The 9,726-nt window shown below is 55.1% G+C and overlaps 2 long non-coding RNA genes, 1 other non-coding gene and 1 pseudogene across 3 annotated transcripts; 1 reads left to right on the top strand and 3 right to left on the bottom strand.

Moving 5' to 3' along the window:
• On the bottom strand, positions 1–168 carry LOC140607677 (U2 spliceosomal RNA; annotated as a pseudogene).
• A 176-nt stretch (positions 169–344) lies between these two features.
• Positions 345–4,025, top strand: LOC140606817 (uncharacterized). Its single transcript, XR_012009044.1, has 2 exons — positions 345–682; positions 3,091–4,025. It is a non-coding gene; the product is annotated as an uncharacterized lncRNA (long non-coding RNA).
• Positions 3,505–6,042, bottom strand: LOC140606818 (uncharacterized). Its single transcript, XR_012009045.1, has 3 exons — positions 5,128–6,042; positions 4,371–4,500; positions 3,505–3,970 (listed from the first exon to the last, which is right to left on the bottom strand). It is a non-coding gene; the product is annotated as an uncharacterized lncRNA (long non-coding RNA).
• Positions 4,882–5,072, bottom strand: LOC140607674 (U2 spliceosomal RNA). Its single transcript, XR_012009635.1, has one exon. It is a non-coding gene; the product is annotated as a U2 spliceosomal RNA (small nuclear RNA).
• Positions 6,043–9,726: the final 3,684 nt, after the last annotated feature.

The raw sequence follows: 9,726 nt of genomic DNA on the forward strand, positions 1-9,726 counted from the left end.
TACTGCAATACCAGGTCGATGCGCGGAGTGGACGGAGCAAGCTCCTATTCCATCTCCCTGCTCCAAAAATCCATTTAATATATTGTCCTCGGATAGAGGACGTATCAGATATTAAACTGATAAGAACAGATACTACACTTGATCTTAGCCAAAAGGCCGAGAAGCGATAACGCTTAGCTCTGCGGCGCCTGCACACCCTCCCTCTCCAACATCTTTAAGGTCACGGTGAGAAAAGTCACCCTCAAACGAAAGCCCACCCTCTTCCCCCAGACTTGACAGTCTGTCACCCTCACAACTCATAAAACATACGCAGCTTGTCAGATCTTTAACTTGTCTGGGGCTTTTGCGATTTTTATGGTCTTGCTCCCATAGCTCCCGGGAGAAGCAGCCATGTTAATTTGCATGTCCCGCCCCTTCCCCCCACGCCGTTTCCTGGTTTCCTGCGCTCCGCGCCCGCCCTCCCGCGCTGGAACGGAAACGCGCGGGTAGCCGGGTAGCCCGGTAGCCGGAAAGCTCCTCTGGCCTCGTTTCCTTGGAGAAAGCCCGGGACGGGAAAGACAGGTGCAAACAGCTTCATGCGGCATTTCTCCTCTTTTCCTTTTGAACATCTTTTCGAACGTGCAGCTACGTTGAAAGATTTCTACCGTGAGCACCCCCTAACGTCATCTGACCTCTGTGTCAGGTAGGTACGTCCGCCGACGCAGATGCAGACGCGTATCTCATCCATCCCTCTGCCCTTTTACTAACTTGTCTTGCCCTACGAGTTAAGAGAGGAGATCAACAACCTTTTCTCTCCTTCCTTTTTCAAGTTTCTCTTTTGAGCAGTTCTGTCTGCGAATATCCGTGTTTCATGACTTGTCCCTTCTACGGGCCTTCCGACGGGGGAAAAAGAGAGAGAGAGAGAGAGAGAGAAAACGTTGCTTTTTAAACAGAGCAAAACTCTTTCCGTATTGCGGTTACCGTGTGGGTCCTTCCGTGGACCCTCAATGACTCGTCGGTGCCATCCAGGCAGAGGCCACCAGGAACACACCCGGAACGAGATGAATCGGGTCATCATCGCTTGCTGCAAAAGTGAGAGGGGACGCGCACCACGGGGCACCGCGCGGCGCCTCGGTGCGAGGGTGTCCGGAGTGGCTTCTTTTTAAAAAAATTTTTTTTAGTTTATTTATGATAGTCACACACACAGAGAGAGAGGCAGAGACACAGGCAGAGGGAGAAGCAGGCTCCATGCACCGGGAGCCTGACGTGGGATTCGATCCCGGGTCTCCAGGATCACGCCCTGGGCCAAAGGCAGGCGCTAAACCACTGCACCACCCAGGGATCCCCGGAGTGGCTTCTTAACGTGTGTCTGGGACGTGGGCTTGCCGGAGAGTTTAAGGGAGCGAGGCCTTCCCGTCGAATGGGAGGTTGAAGGGTAGCGGATTTTGCTGACCCCGCTCCCCAGTATGCCACTCTGGCATGAGGATTGTTTTGAGCTGAAACAGAAGGAAGAACTCTGCCCGTAGATGTGTACAGGAGTTAGTCGCCGACAACCCTAGATCCTCATCGGCCCAGAGAGACTGGCACCAGAGGACTCTCCGTAACAGACTTTACTGGCCGGGCCTCGCCTTCCACTGTTCCTACACCCTAGAAACTCATAGCAAAGTGTCTTGTCACTTCTCTGAACATGTATCGTGAGGTGGGGGCGGTTGTGTGTGTGTGTATGTGTGTGTGTGTTCTGTTCCTTTTGTTTTGAGGGGCTGTGCATGCCCAAGTCCTAGCCAGCCCATTGAGTTCCTCACCCCTGATTTTCTCCCATGTATATATAAGATACACACACTAATAAACGTGTTTCCTCTTGTCTTTGGTTTTACAAAGCCCCAGCCCATCCACCCACCCACCCCCCTCCGCCAAGGACCTCAAAGTGGAGAAGAAAAAAGATCTCCGAGACCCTACAAGAGGCTTTCCGGAAAGTCGGGGTCATTTGGTGATTTGGGTGGTTGAGTAAATCTTACCCAGAAGAAAGGGAGGCTAGAGCGAGGCCAAAGCCGCAAACTGGTAAAAAGTAGTAGCAGTTACTCCAACTAGCCAGCACAGGGGATGTTTGGTCTCATTTTGTTGTTCGGACATTCTTCTGTTTTGTCTCCGTTCTGACGTGACCACGGAGTGGTCTTGTTTCTGTCTTGATTCAGTTCGTCAAGGTCACAGAGCGGCCTTGTCCGATGTTGATGTTGACAATAAATAAAGGAGATCTCCTGTAAGATGGAGTCAAGAAGCCCTGAAAGGGGAGCCCTCAGGCACATACCACTCCTTTGCAGCCTGACTAACTAGCAGGAAATCGTTAAAACTTATTCTGACGAGGGAGAACCTTTTCACGTAGGGAGTTCATCTCCTGCCTTTTAAGAACAAGAAGGATAAGGGCGCCTGGGGCGGCTCAGTGGTTGAGCCTCTGCCTTTGGCTCAGGTCACGATCCTGGAGTCCTGGGATCCAGTCCCACATCAGGCTCACCGCAGGGAGCCTGCTTCTCCCTCAGCCTGTGTCTCTGCCTCTCTCTGTGTGTGTCTCGTGAATAAATAAAATCCAAAAAAAAAAAAAAAAGAAAGAAAAAAGAAAGAAAAAAGAAGGAGAAGGATAGAGCCCTCCTTGCCACAGCAACAAGGCAGGAACCACCGCTTGCACTTAATGAGAAACTGCCACAATCTCACACTCTTGTTCTTTTCCAGTGAGCTTTCGTTCAAAGCAAGCCTCCCTCCCCAGTTTCCTCCTAAAGCCTAAATAGAAGCTGACCTTCCCTCTGCCTCCTGGGACCTGCCCGAGGTTCACCACGGCTTGCATGTCCCTAACCGGGCTTCCTCCGCCATTCCTAGATAGACTCATTTGGTTAGTAAAATAACTGGCTCTTGTTTTTAAGGACGCCGCCGCTGTGTGAAACCGTTTATGTCCAACCGGAGACCACCACAGCCTAGCTGTGAGTGGCGGGCCAGCTTCTGCCGCTGCTCTTCTCTCTCTCTCTCTCTCTCTCTCTCTCTCAAAACTGAAGTCCCGTCACAGGGTCTCAGCGGTCCTATTTTCCCTGTATCTCCACACGATCTGCTATTTCATCATCCTAGGAATATTTTTGCCTGTCTGCAAGGACGAAGAAGTCTACAAGGATCGGGAGATGGAGGAATGAAGGAACCCCTCAGAGGGGTGTTGCAGCGGTGGCGAAGCAAGTCCACCATCCTTCGGCTTTCTCCTGGCCTTGTCGCCATAAAAGACGCACCGATTCCTCTTTCCGGAAGGTAGACAAGCAGATGGGAGACAACATCCTTGCAGGCCCAATTTTGCTTTTGTTGAATGCAAGAGAGAATTCGGAAATCTTCATCTTTTCACCCGGATGATGAAGAAAAGAACACTGACAGAGGAGCCTATTTCCGTGAGTCGAAGTGTGAGACTGTCAGAGGGATCGGAAGATGAAAGCAAAGGACTGGACTGGTATATGTTTGTTTGTTTTCTTAAGATTATATTTATTCATTCATTCATTCATTCATTCATTCATTCATTCATTCACCAGAGAGGCAGAGACATAGGCAGAGGGAGAAGCAGGCTCCAAGCAGGGAGCCCCATGCGGGACTCGATCCCGGGACCGTGGTGACATCGCACCCTGAGCCAAAGGCAGACGCTCAACTGCTGAGCCACCCAGGCTTCCCAGGACTGGTCTCTAAATGAGGATGGTGAGAGGAGTTACATGAGGGAGATCTCCGACCTCATATGTGCAAATGACCATATCCTAGAGATGGATTTTTCTGCAACTCAACAACACCGTAAGCCACGAACATTTTCAACTGTTGTGTTTTTGACAATGCAAGTGCGAGAAGAACCAGAAGTCGTGGCAAGCCAGAACCTGTTGGAGATGCATTTGAGGTCACCGACGGGTATGAGAGCCAATGAGCAGTTCCTGCCTGGCATTTGGAGGATGTCCCCGGATTCAGGTATTTAGACCTTGAGAACCTGGAAAGTATGAAGTCATTTAAAATGTGAGAGTGCTACGTTTATTTATTTTTTTTTTTTTTGAGAGTGCTACGTTTAAATCGATTTTTAATAAAGCTGTTTTCCGCTATGGTTTATTTTGACTTCTTGTGTGTGAGGGCCCCTTGGACGGATGCCCGGTGGCAAATGTGGACGGTGTCTAGTTTTCCCTGGCACACCGAGAGCTGAGGTGAGCGGGATGAGCCCGAGCCTGGTGGTGTGCTTGTTGCCAGCTACGTTCAGTGGCCCAGATGGCCCCAAGAACGCTGCACGGGAGCCGAGGGTACGTGCAGGGAAATTCTTCTCGGTCAACGGGGATGCGGGACATGGGGGGTTCGGGGGGTGGGGTGGGGGCGAAGGGACGGTGAAGAGTGGTAGGTACCGAAGGGCGGAGGGAGGGAAGAACCGAGAGGCCAGGTGTCGGGAGGGATCGGCGGAGCGGCTGCTGAGATCACCGGGAACGACGCGAGTGGGTTGGGGAGACAGGCGGCCAGGTTGCCGAACGTTGGAGCCTGTAAGGGAAGCGGGGGCGCAGGCTGCAGGGCTGAGGCTGGGGGGGGGGGGTAAGGGACAACAACGCGGAGCGAAGCCCCGCGGCAGGAGAGAGAAGCGCTACCTGAAGAGGGCGCAGGGACGCACGCCCTCCGCAGGCAAAAGCGGCGGAAGATAGCAGAGGCAAGGAGAGCGGCGGGGAGAAAAGGGAGAAGCTGATCCCGCGAACACGAACGGAGCCGCCGCCTTAAAGCCGGGGGGAGCCTAAGCACGACGGGGAAAACAAGATCGACGAGACAAGACCCCCGCGGCGGAGCTGCCGGACCCGAAGAAAAGGGCTCATGACCGCAGTGCAAGAGGCGACCAAAAGCAAAGTCTGTTTTTCGGAAACCGCGAGTGAAGGGGGGTGCACCGTTCCTGGAGGTACTGCAATACCAGGTCGATGCGCGGAGTGGACGGAGCAAGCTCCTATTCCATCTCCCTGCTCCAAAAATCCATTTAATATATTGTCCTCGGATAGAGGACGTATCAGATATTAAACTGATAAGAACAGATACTACACTTGATCTTAGCCAAAAGGCCGAGAAGCGATGCCGGGCACCCGGGCCACCGGGGTACCATGTTCCCACCATCCCTATTTCACTCACGGTGACAAGCTTAACCCTCGCTCCCGGCCTGATTTCCTTCACGTCGTCCACAACACGGCCGTCCCCAGCGCGAGACTCTGGGGTAGATGTTTCCTCCTCTTCACTACGAGCGGCAAATCGCATGTCCCTGGTTGCCCCGTCCTGCCCGCGCCGAACGGCCGTTTCTAATCTGCATCTGCATGCCCCGCCTCCTTCTGGCTGCCGGAAGAGGTGCGGCCACCCAGGCCCGGCTCCGCCCTCCGGACCGCCTCCGCTCGCCGAGAGCCAGAGCCCACCCAGCTAGCGGCCCACCTCCCCGCGTGGACAAATCCCGCGCCAGGACCCCGGAGGAGGCGCGGCGACTGCCGGGCACCGCGGAGGGACGGCTGACACGGCCGCAGTTCCCGGGGCTCTCGGGAGGTTTCTTTTTTCTTTTTTTTTTTTTTTAATTTATTCATTCAGAGAGAGAGGCAGAGACACAGGCAGAGGGAGAAGCAGGCTTCATGCAGGGAGCCCGACTTGGGACTCGACCCCGAGTCTCCAGGATCACACCCCGGGCTGCAGGCGGCGCTATACCGCTGTGCCACCGGGGCTGCCCTCTCGAGAGGTTTCGGTCACCGCTCTTTCCCTCCCCGGCACGCACCGCACACTCCACAGCGGTTCAGCCCAGGAGCTCTCGCCTCCCGCACCCCCAGCCAGTATCCGTCGCGACGGCGACGGCGACGGCGAAGCGGCTCTTCAGCCAGCACCCCACGCCTCCCTCTCCCTCTCCCTCTCTCCCTGCTTGGCTCTTCTCTGCTCGCGTCCGCGTCCTTCGGGCCATCTTCCACCCCAGAGTCCCAGCCCGCGCGACCGGTTCCGTCCCGAGAAGGGGATGTCCCCGGGTCGCGTTCACGGAATAGAACCACCCCCGTTTCCTCGCGCGCGGTCCAACGCACGCACCCAAACGCCTGCAAACTGCGATCTGCCGAGGCCTGTCGTGAGCCCTTGTGCCCTCCCGGTGCGTGCGCCCTTGTCGCGGTGCCGGCCACCCTCGCCGCGAGGGTCCCTTGGATTCCGGGGAGCCAGGGACGGTGACTGCGAGAGCGCAGGCCGACGTTCTCGGGCAGCATCTACTTCCCCCGTCTCGCCGGCGACCCCGCGTGGCGTCAAAGTTGGGTTCTCTGGGGGAGGGGGACAAGCGAGGAGCAGGGTGAGGGCCGGTCTTAGCGGATGCCTGGGTGGCTCAGCGGTTTGGCGCCTGCCTTCGGTCTGGCCGGGGATGTGATCCTGCAGACCTGGGATCGAGTCCCGCGTGGGGCTCCCTGCATGGAGCCTGCTTCTCCCTCTGCCTGTGTCTCTCCCTCTGTGTGTGTGTGTGTGTGTGTGTGTGTGTGTGTGTGTGTGTGATGAATAAATAAATCTTAAAAAGGAAGAAGAAGAAGAGGAAGACGACCTTAGCGCAACCTTGACTTGCGCCTCCCTCCTCCCGCCGAGCGTCTCCTCCCGTGCGTGTGCGCGGGTCAGAGCCAAGCTTATTTTCTCTCTCTGAACTCTCGGGTCGGGGACTCCGGCCCCTTCCTGGCTCGGTCCTTGATTCGGCTTCTATCTGTCATTTACATATTCAGGGCTCTGGCCCCGCGTCTGTAATCGAAGCCTGGAGTATTTTCTTCTGTTGCACAGCCGTCTCCGGGCCTTGCGTAGGGAGACGATGCCAGGTGCCGAAGGTTCACCCATGAAAGGTAGCTTTCGGGGGCGCCCGGTGGCTCAGTGGGAAGGGCGGGGCCTGGGTTCGAGCCCCACGCTGGACGTAGACATTACTAAATAAATACCTAAGTAGACTTTTTTTTTTTAAGATTTTATTTATTTATTCATGATAGTCACACAGAGAAAGAGAGAGAGAGGCAGAGACACAGGCAGAGGGAGAAGCAGGCTCCATGCAGGGAGCCCGATGTGGGATTCAATCACGGGTCCCCAGGATCACGCCCTGAGCCAAAGGCAGGCGCCAAACCGCTGCGCCACCCAGGGATCCCCTAAGTAGACTTTTAAAAAGTCCTCTTTCATGTCATCCCATCGATCCGTTTTTTAAGTAAATAGTTTTTCCACCTTGAGTCAGCGTTAGAAAGGACTTCACCATGAGGTTATAAAATAATGTCCCACATCTTCCCTTAGGTCTTTTTCTACTTCTTTCTCAACACCTGAATCTTCAGCCATTTGGTGTCTACCTTGCAGTACAGTGTATCAGAGGCCACCTCCGATCCTAAAGTGCACCACACGTACATTTTTGTAACATGCCTGGATTTTTTTTTCCTGGTCTCTTTTTTAAAGATCTGATTTTCAAGTAATTTCTCGGTGCTCTACCACGAAGCCAACCGGGTGCCCACCCCCTGCCTTTGGATGTTTTTTCAAAAGTAGCACAGCAGGGGGGCGCCTGGGTGGCTCCGTGGGTTAGGCGTGGGACCCTTGATTTGGACTCAGGTCAAGATCACAGGGTCCTGAGATCAAGTCCCGCCTTGGGTTCTGGGCTCAGAGTGGGAGAAGGTGGGTGGGGGTGTGGGCGGTGGATGTCTGCCTGAGATCCTGTCCCTCTGCCCCTCTCCCCGCTAACGTGTGCCTGCACACAAGCTCTCTCGCTCTCTCTCAAATAAGTTAAATCTTAAAAACAAACAAACAAGCAAAAAAACGGGGGGGGGGGCAGAACAGGGGTGCTTGGCTGGCTGTTGGTAGAGCGTGAGATCCTTGATCTCAGGGTCATGAGTTGAAGCCCTACATTGGGCCAAGAGCTTACTTTAAAAAAAAAGAAAGAAGAAAGAAAGAAAGAAAGAAAGAAAGAAAGAAAGAAAGAAAGAAAGAAAGAAAGAGCAGAACACATTGAAGAAACCACCTTTGGTTCTTTGAGGCCACAGGACTGACCTATCCGTTCCACGCAGATGATGGCTGGGCACGCTGAATCAGACAGAGCCCAACACTGAAAGGCGACTGTGATCTGATTCCTGCCCACTAGGGATTCATGGTTGGGGGAGGGGTGGTGATGGTGGTGGTGGTGGTGCATGGTGACTTGCACGGAGAATCCTCAAGAGAATGGATGCCCCTTTGGAAAGCGACAGGCAGTACAGAGTGGACGGACCCTCAGACCAGGAGGCCCAGTGATAAAGCATGTGTGCTTGTTTGTTTTACCCTGGGGAAGTAAGTGGATCTGCCCAGGAGGACATATCTGCCAGCGGCTGAGCTGGGGTCCGGATCCCACCCCACTGGACTCTGGGCCTTCTGCCATCACCACCGGTTCCAACGTAACCAACAGTCCTTTATCACTTGCGACTCCACCCACCAGGGCGGGGCTTGGTCCTGGGAGTAGAGAGAAGCCAGACAGGATTCCTGTCGCCTCCCGGCCCCCTACAGGGGGGCGGGGGGGGGGGGGCCAGGACCGGACTGGATAAGACACGTGGCCAAATGGCCACAACGCCGTGATCCCTGTGCAGGGGACTGTGAGAGAGGAACACCAGGCTGTGGCTCCCACCTGGCCATGACCCCTTTGAGGTCCAAGGCCTCTCGAGCCACGTGGCTCTGTGTCCCGACCAGGAGCCTGAGAGGCTTACTCAATAAATGAGAAGGTGGGATGGAACACAAAGCCAGCTGAGTCACGAAGGCCTGCCCGACGTCTTAGGGGAGCTTCAGGTCAGAATTTCAGTGCAAGTCAGAATTTCAGGACATGTCGACAGGAGGGAGGAACCCGGGACGTTGCAGTCTGAGGCAAGAGTGGGGGGCCTTGGGGAGGGGGCCAGTTTGCCTCAGGCTGACCCCCCCCCCCCAGCCACCTGGAAGTTGTGATCTGGGCCTCAGAACTGCCCCGGGGGGGATGCTTGCTTCGGGTGGGCTCTTGCCTACCATAATCGCTCCCTCACCCCGGTGTCCCTTCCCTCACAGGCTCATTCGTACCCCAAACTTGGCCAGCAGGTTCAGCTTCTCACGGGAACCTGAACCCTTTCCCTGCCCCCCCACCCCACCCCCTTCTCATTACATCAGACTCTGATCCAATGGACGTCTGTTCATTGCTCACCGTGGAAGGCACGAAGGCAGGATCACTTAAGGTCCCGAGTCATCTGTACCGTGCCCATGGAAGGCGGCTTCCCATCCCCATTCCCTAGAGGAGAAAGCAGCTTGTGGGAGAGTCTGACCTGGTCTGGATGTTTGACTGCCCACAGCTTTGAAGCCTTGCCATTCCCTCCTCTCCTCCTGACCTCCCTCTGGTCGATGGAGCTGATAAAAAGCCTTATCCCAGGCCCTCCACTCACCACCATAAACACACTGACTGACCCCTTGCTCTCAAGCCCTTTTTGAATCTGCCTGGGAGCCACCTCGGTCTCCCTGGAAAGCCTCATTATGTGAGCTGTCAACCTTCTCATCCCCTCACGGGTGGTGTCATCAGTCTCCACATCTAAAACAAATTTGGAGGGTGGGTTTGGGAAGGGCGGTGCCCATCCGGTTCCGCAGAGCAGCAGCGCAGCACAGAAGCTCCGTCTGGCACTGGGTCTCCGCAGATTCCCGTATAGGGTCCAAGGGCCTCCCCACAGTCTAGACTGGGTGGCCTCCTGTCTGTGCCAGGACCAGGGAATCCGTTATTTCCTCTTCGGTACGCCGAGT

The sequence above is a fragment of the Canis lupus genome, chromosome 16 (genome assembly GCF_048164855.1).
Source record: "Canis lupus baileyi chromosome 16, mCanLup2.hap1, whole genome shotgun sequence".
NCBI lineage: Eukaryota > Metazoa > Chordata > Mammalia > Carnivora > Canidae > Canis > Canis lupus.